Source organism: Diabrotica virgifera, chromosome 7, assembly GCF_917563875.1.
Source record: "Diabrotica virgifera virgifera chromosome 7, PGI_DIABVI_V3a".
Classification (NCBI taxonomy): Eukaryota; Metazoa; Arthropoda; class Insecta; order Coleoptera; family Chrysomelidae; genus Diabrotica; species Diabrotica virgifera.
In genome coordinates this window covers 137,453,799-137,461,930 of record NC_065449.1, presented here as the reverse complement: position 1 = coordinate 137,461,930, position 8,132 = coordinate 137,453,799, and the positions used below count along the sequence as shown (strand labels likewise).

The following is an 8,132-nucleotide window of genomic DNA, read 5'->3' as shown; positions in this document are numbered from 1 at the left end:
AATCGTAATAGTCAGGGAGCTGAAGGGAATTTAAGATTTCGATAGATTCTGAATATTTATCTAGCAATGATCGTAATTCTTTGGGCGAATCATTTTTTAAACTACTTTTTAGCATAGTACCAATAGAATTATCAGCAATAAGCCTTTTGTTCTGATATCTGTTTACTAATTTATCATAACAAATTTGATAATTATCTGATGTGATTTGAATACCCGAAAGCAATTTTAAGGGCTCCCCTTCAAGGTAAGATAGTAAATATTGCAATTTTCTGACGTTAGATGTAATGTTTTGATTATTGTGAACAAGATTATTAAAGAGCTCAAAAAATGTAGGCCACAGATTTCTGTCCCCTCTGAAAGTAGGTATTCCCAATTCTTTCAAATGAGGGGCTGATTCAGCACGCACATAATCTGCCTTACTTGAAGAACTGGTATCTGTAAACAGCTTGGAGAACCCAATTTTGCAGGAATAATAGTACTTTTGGACTTCCGACCTTATTTTATCCTGGGCTTTAAATTCGTCCTCCTCCTTTTCGTCTATTTCCATGATGACCTCGTTGTGAGCCTCCCCAAAGCTTTCGTAAATGTTTTCCAAGTCAAGAAATCTTACATGAAACTGTTCCTTTGCTTGTGCATCGGTGGTGGCTTGTTGAGAAAAAACATAACACTCTGTAATCGTGTTTGTGTAATTATCCCGTTTTCTTACGGCTTTTTTCAGAGATATTCTGATACGATTTGATTTTAATAGATTTCAAAGATAATAAAGATAATGATTTTAAAGATAAAGATAATTTTAAAGCTAAAATAACGATAAATATTACACTAGATATTAATGATGGGATAGATAATTGATAATTGTATAATATTTAATCACTATGATCGAAAATTGACTGATTTTATAATTTTAATTAGTTAAATATTACACTAGATGCGATCGATAATTGATATTATAATATTTAACCACTATGATTGAAAATTAATTGATTTTATGTGATTTTAATGGATATTCGATATAAATGGTCTAATTTACAAAAACTTAAAAACATTTAATGATAGGCAAATACGATAGATTATTTTTAGAATATAAACAAATAGGTACTAGTGCGATGCTCGATTTGAGTAGTTTGGGCACCTATGATTTTTACTGACCGGCGTATACTAAATATATCGATGGCTAGCGATGAATGGGAAAATGGCTGATACGAGTTACTTCTGACTGTATAAACACGTTTGAATTTAAAAATTATTTAATTAAAGTAGAGGGTTGAAAATATCCGGCTCGAAGGACCATAAATGTTAACGCACGTAATGGATTTATTTTGTGGACTGTAATTTAGGTCTGCTATTGGTACTTCCATGCACTAACATCCAAATTTGATATCGATAGATAAAAAGATAAAATGTTGTTCCGCCAAACACACAACTGATATAAAAAATTGGGTACTAACCTTTAGTGTCGTGGTTTTCTTCTAATGTGGGGCCCCAGGGCTGCACTCTTAAATGCACCAAACCAGCAACTTTAGATTCGTGTATCACGCCGATGATTGATTTTAGACGAGAATTTTTGTTACACGCGGACGGTGCTTAGATGTTAATTCTTCGCCGGTTTTAGAATGTCTCTCTACTCGTAGTACTTCTAGCGCCTATGCGCAGCAATGGTACCCTGCGTAGAACCAGCTGTGTGTTTTTTGAAGCTTTAAATTTAAATATTTGGCGGCAAAGTGTTGCGCTAACAACCCATTATTCTAAAAAACCATACAAAACCAAATGTTATACCTAAATAAAGGAAGAACTATAAATACTTAAAAAGTTTTTATAATATACAATGTTATTTTAAGAGAAAAAAATTTAGTACAGCTGTTAGTTGTGTATACTAACCTATGAAATGTTATTCCAGACGTTTTCTTTTTATCCACACCAGCTCTATGATTACAACTTTTCTTATAGCGCACGATACCATTGTCTTTTTTAGTTTGTAACACACAAAAAACAATAAAACTTAAATAACACTGCGAAATAAACGAATTCAGTAACCCAAGCACAAACAACAAGTATTTGACGCCTTGACGTGGTATGACTAAAATCACAGATCACTTAACTCTCTTTAGATGTTTCACGCAGGTATCTCAAGGTCATACTAAACTAAATGTCATTTTTAGTAATGATACGTTTTTTGAGATGTCGCCATGCACCTGGAGTGAAGATTTCTTCTATATCACTGAGTCTGAGTGTCATTATAATATGTCAATTATCATCATTGTCAGTAGTCAGTATCTCAGTATCACAGATCACTTAACTCTCTTTAGATGTTTCACGCAGGTATCTCAAGGTCATACTAAACTAAATGTCATTTTTAGTAATGATACGTTTTTGGAGATATTAGGGAGTTTTTGTTGCTACGTAACGTACGCATCTCCGTATTGGCTCCGTGCGTCTCCCCTCTACTTACAGTCACGTGACACGCTGTCAGATTTTGTAAGGACGTTTTAACATTGAGTCTTATGGGATTATTTTGTTAAACTTGAATATTTTATTTTGTAGTGATAATACCCGAAAAAAATTGTTAGAATTCATTAGTTATTAATTTATACTGTAATTTATAGTGCAACAAAAATATTTTCTTTTGCGTTAATAAAGATTTATTGACATAAACTGCGATAGTGAGGTTATGTATACAAAATCGAACTGATAATCAATATTGGAAAGTGAAGAATTTATATCAGATTAAGTGCGTTTTTATTTTCTGTTTATATTAATACATAATATCACTAGCGTGACACGGCATTTTTTTTAAATGTCTCATTTAAAGATACACAAAGCGTCCTTATAAAATTTCAAAAAACCGCCACCATGAGCAGGTCGGTCGATTTTGCTTTGACACTTTGTTAACGCTCGGGGCGAATACGTAAAGCCACTAACGTGTCGTAGAGGACGAACGTTAAAATAGGTAGTTTTTGTGACTGCCTTAACGTAACGTAAAGCAAATCGTAAAGTAATTTTTAAATTCCGTTGACATTAAAAAAATAAAACAATGTTCACACAATATACAATTAATATACAAATGTAAAGAAAGATAAATGAATGATGAAATTGTATGGTTTTTATTGCTTCTATTTAAATATAAAAATATTATTTTTCCTTAGGTTAAAATTTTTTTATTTTTGTTTATACCTACTTTTTAGTTGTAAATTATTGTACCTACATCAGAATTCCAGTATAATGTAAATAGTTTGTTCATATTTATTTGAAAATTGTACAGAAATTAGCTCATTTATTTATCAAGTTATTAATTGTGGTGATCACTGTATTTCTTAAATTAATACAAGATTTGTTTGTTTTGCTTTATTAATAGACAACTTGAAAACAATAAAATTTTAAATCTATTATGAAGTTCCAATTTCCAATTACAAACACAGAATAATTTTACTCAAATAGACTAAACCAATAACCAATATAACCTTAAATATTTATAAACGGGTACTGGTAGTACGCTGATGAAATGTTCATTTGGTAGCCATTGGTAGGTAATCGCCAATCGGGCAAGATCCTCGTGTGCATTCGGTGACTTTCGTCTCGATAGGGATGCGTTCTCACGTACGTATCAGAGCGCTACTTTAGGTAATACGCATCGAGATACGGGAGTTCAATCATTAATGCGCAAGCGTATATGTCAAAAAGATGGGTTACGTTTACGTATTTGTGTGCACAAAAACTCCCTATCGCCATGCACCTGGAGTGAAGATTTCTTCTATATCACTGAGTCTGAGTGTCATTATAATTTGTCAATTGTCATCATTGTCAGTAGTCAGTATCCATGCCCCGGAATCTTATATGAACAAACTGGGGAATTTCCCCCATCACTTTCACTACCGTCAGCTAATAAAGAGAAATGACAGCCTATCTCGCTCACGAAGACTTTAACCAATCATTTATGTTGACGCCATATCTGAATGTCATAAATAAAATAATCAAACGAGGCTTAACTCGGCAATGTCAATTCTGTCAAAAGTAATGACAGTGGAAAAAATTTTCCATTAGTTTACAGTTTTTATTTTTTATTGTATTACCTTTAACGATTTGTTCTTAGTAATTTCAATTTAAGTTGGTTCCTTATCCTTCGTTGATAAAGTGTAGTTTTGTTTTAGTTACGAAACGAAAGAACTTTTGTGTTGTGTTAATAAAAAAACTGAACATGGTTTATTATTGTTGTGTACCGTTGTGTACAAATCATAGAAAAGTTAGAAAAATGCATAGATAGGTAAATAGTAATTAGTTTATAACTGTTTTATCTGAAACAACAAATAAATACACGTACCTATATTTAGAAAAACATTGTCATAACTTTTTTTATATCCCTTTTCCTTAAAGCAGCTTTACATCAAGGCTATGCAAGTCTCATGCTATGCAAGTCCGTCGTGCATGGCATATCTCTTGCCTACCCTGACCTTTTTACATCGGAGCTATTTCTGTGCAATTATAGATACCACTTTCATTGTTGCCAATAGAAGAAATATATCAAAATATTAACTTTAGATATTTCACTTAAAAACTTCAGTCCATAATTAAATATATTCAAATATAAACCACAAATTATTACATCCAATAAATACCATTTAAACTTACACAATAAGGTTAAGTTTTTTTCTAAACTATAAATTTTGTCACATTGGCAACATGAATTTTGACAGGACTTGCATCAAAATAGCATGAAAAATAGAACATGTTTTAATTTTTCGTCTAGCACAGGAATTGCATGGAAATAGCACGTGGGCATGCGCAGTAGCGTGATCTGTCTTGCATAGCTCTTGCCTAGCATGAAAATAGCATAATGTAAAACTGTCTTTACTAAATTTGACAGTAAGAATAACATATTTTTGTAACTTGGGAATTCCGAATAATTTATGAGTATTACTTAGATATTATTTAAATAAAATACTTTAACAAGCTTAGTAAGTTCTGGTATTTTATTTTAATAATATAGGTGAGATTATAAGAAGATATTTTAATTAGTAACGAAAGGGCCCGCAAGAGGCGCTGAACGGATGAAATTAATGCTTGTCCATTTAAATTTCCCGCCAAATGGTGATTAGTTAACACTACGGTCGCAAGTGGCGAAAGGAACCAAATTTTTACAGTGAGTTGCCTATCTATCCGGTAATACTATATTATTAATCTATGGTCAGTATCTCAGTATGCCTTTATCTTTTATCTCGTTGTCAGTAAAAATGTTTATCTGATTGTTAGCAATAATAAAAAATCCTGATTTAGATAAAATGGATTCAAATACAGTTTTTGAAACAAAACGAATGTGATTTGAAGATCCATAGGAAGATCAAATTCCTAGCTTACATTTGCATGGTGAGTTCAACAAGTATTTGTTATTAGAGAACAAGTAACAAAGTTAGTGGTGTAGGGAAGCAAACGAATGTAACACCAAGTAAGTAACCCCTACAGAAAATATATAATTAATACAAATTATTTTACGTGAAATGAATATGGTTATTATTAAATCAATTATATTAATTTTTTGTTTTAGTTGAAAGTCCTCAACAAGTAGAGATGCACACATGTTTCAATCATTTGAGATACCCTTTTGTAGAAGTATTTGGAAGATAACTATTAATAATTTCATTTGTAAAGATACGATTTGTAAAAAAGTATATACAAAGTGGTTTTGCTGGTATTAAATAAATAAATAAAAATACGTTGTCATGTCTTATTTTTTCCCAAATGGTATTTTGTATATTTGAAATTAAAAATAATTTGCATATTTTAAAACCAAATTATTTTTTTTTTCAACTATACAAATATTTTAACTTAACATTTTCTTCCCACCAAAATTACATTTTGAAATTCCCGCTTGAAATTAGTTCCGATACAAGCGGCATGGAGCGCTGTTTTTCATATTTAACCAAAGCGTTATCGTGAAACATCTAGAGGAGGTAGGTGATCTGTGACTAAAATGTAGTAGCAAAATGGCGGAGTGATGATGATGAGTGATCACACTTTTGGTCACGTGAAATCTCCTCCACTCCACTGAGATATTCCAGTTTTCGAATCGAAAAAAAGTGGAGTTTTTATTTAGATTCTATGTTAATTTTTATGTTTTTCTTAAATCGGATTAAAAAAAATATTACACCTTTAAAGAAATACCTTTTCTTAAAAAATTTGATCTTATATAGACTTTCATAAGACGTCTTAACGATGTCGACATTAGATATCTTTACAATGTTTAAAAGAAGACATCTAGAAGATGTCTGCTTTAGGTCTTTAGGCGTCCAGACATTTAACAGACATAAAAAAGACGTCTTTACGATCTTGTGTGCTGTCTGGGCTCTGCTTTACGGGATAGAAGAATGGACACTTAACGCGTCAACTCCTAAAAAGTTGGAAGCATATTTGAACTGTGGGTGTATAGAAGAATCCTGAAGATATCGCATGGACCGAGCATGTAACAAACAACAAAGTCATGCGAAGGGTCAACAAAAGAATGAAAATATTGGAAACCATCAAGACACGAAAGCTGCAACAGCTGGGGCATGTTATGCGAAATGAGAGATACAACATACTTCAATTAATTATACAAAGGAAAATCCAGGACAAGAGAAGTGTAGGAAGGAGAAGAATCTCATGGGTGCGTAACTTGAGGGAATTGTACGGATGCACATCAACCAACTATTCAGAACAGCAACATCTAAGATCAGAATAGGCATGATGATTGCCAACCTCCGTCGCGGAGATGGCACGTAAAGAAGAAGGTATTTTAGTTTAAGTCGAAAACAGGAAAGTTGACAAAATAATGAGAAGTCTTGTGCGGCTCTAACAGCATTTGGGTTATCAGAAACACCAAATAAAAGACATAAAAAAGATCAACCCAAACCAAACTAAATAAAAGACATAGCTAATAACTTATGTGCAATAAGTTCCCTTAATTTTCTTAACTGTCGAGTTAATTGGGTTGAATTTGTCTGTATGTAGTTAAATTCTATGCCAGCTATAGTCTATTTTTAAACCAAGACGAGTGATTCAAATTTTCCGCGCTGTAAAGCTTGTTTGTAATTGGTCCAACCTCAAGGCAAGTTTATTCCACTGTTATCAAATTTTGACAATGATGACATTTATCAAATTTTGACATTAATGACATTTCATTGGTTAATTAAGTTATATCGGCGATTTTTTGTATTTTCTGCGTTATTCCTTTAATTTTTAGATTTTTAGTCTGTTTTTATATAAAAATAGTGGCTTTTAGAACTCTTTAGCGACGTATTAGTATAATATAATATTTATGGATTACCGTCAAAGGCCGATATGATCAACCAAAAGAGATGTATATTATGCTGATATTTCTAGTGACTTTCTTGGGTGTGAATTTGTCTTTTTAGTTGACTCCTCTTGGTTTAAAAACAAAGCTTAATATATTTTTATGTTTCAACAATTTTTTCGTTAATACTGGTGCGTGTTAGATCCACCACTTTTCAGTGGATTTCTAAAGACAAGGCGGAACTGCAACGATGCTGGTATTTGCTAAGTGTAAAGCGTTCATGAAAACATGATAATTCTTGATCACTTAGGACCTGAATTTGCCTTGAAACTTTTAAACACATTAAGATAGTACACAAAATTTCATTAAAATCGATTTAATATCTAATTTTTTTTATATTAAAATTTTTTAAAATCTATTATAACAAAAACTAGACCAGATAACAGTTTGCCAATTTTAATAACGTACTTTATAGAATTAAAATCGGACTATTTTGGCAGCCTCAGGAATGTTTTAACCCCTTAATGTAACTACACATAAATTTTGAAGTTTTTGCAATAACTATGAGATCTATTTGATTTAAAATGGATTCAGGATTTTTTTATACTTTGGCAACTATGTCAACATAGATCTCTGGCGTGCAACGGCACAGAATAGGAAACAAGCAGAAGGCCCACTCTCGGATGCCGCCTTTGATGTTTGCAAGTACGCGCCCGCCATTTGTATTGAGGAAAAGCACAGGTTCGGATTGAGAAATTTGTGACAAGCTACGACAGAACCGTAATTTAAATATTCAGACGTTAATTTAGTAAATTTGAAATAATTTCATGTGCATTCTTCAAGTAAAAGTAGGACATGAAATATTGTATAT

At 32.1% G+C, this 8,132-nt stretch overlaps 1 long non-coding RNA gene across 1 annotated transcript; it reads left to right on the top strand.

The window, feature by feature from the left end:
- Window positions 1-4,349: 4,349 nt before the first annotated feature.
- Window positions 4,350-5,705, top strand: LOC126888051 (uncharacterized). Its single transcript, XR_007699367.1, has 2 exons — window positions 4,350-5,437; window positions 5,537-5,705. It is a non-coding gene; the product is annotated as an uncharacterized LOC126888051 (long non-coding RNA).
- Window positions 5,706-8,132: the final 2,427 nt, after the last annotated feature.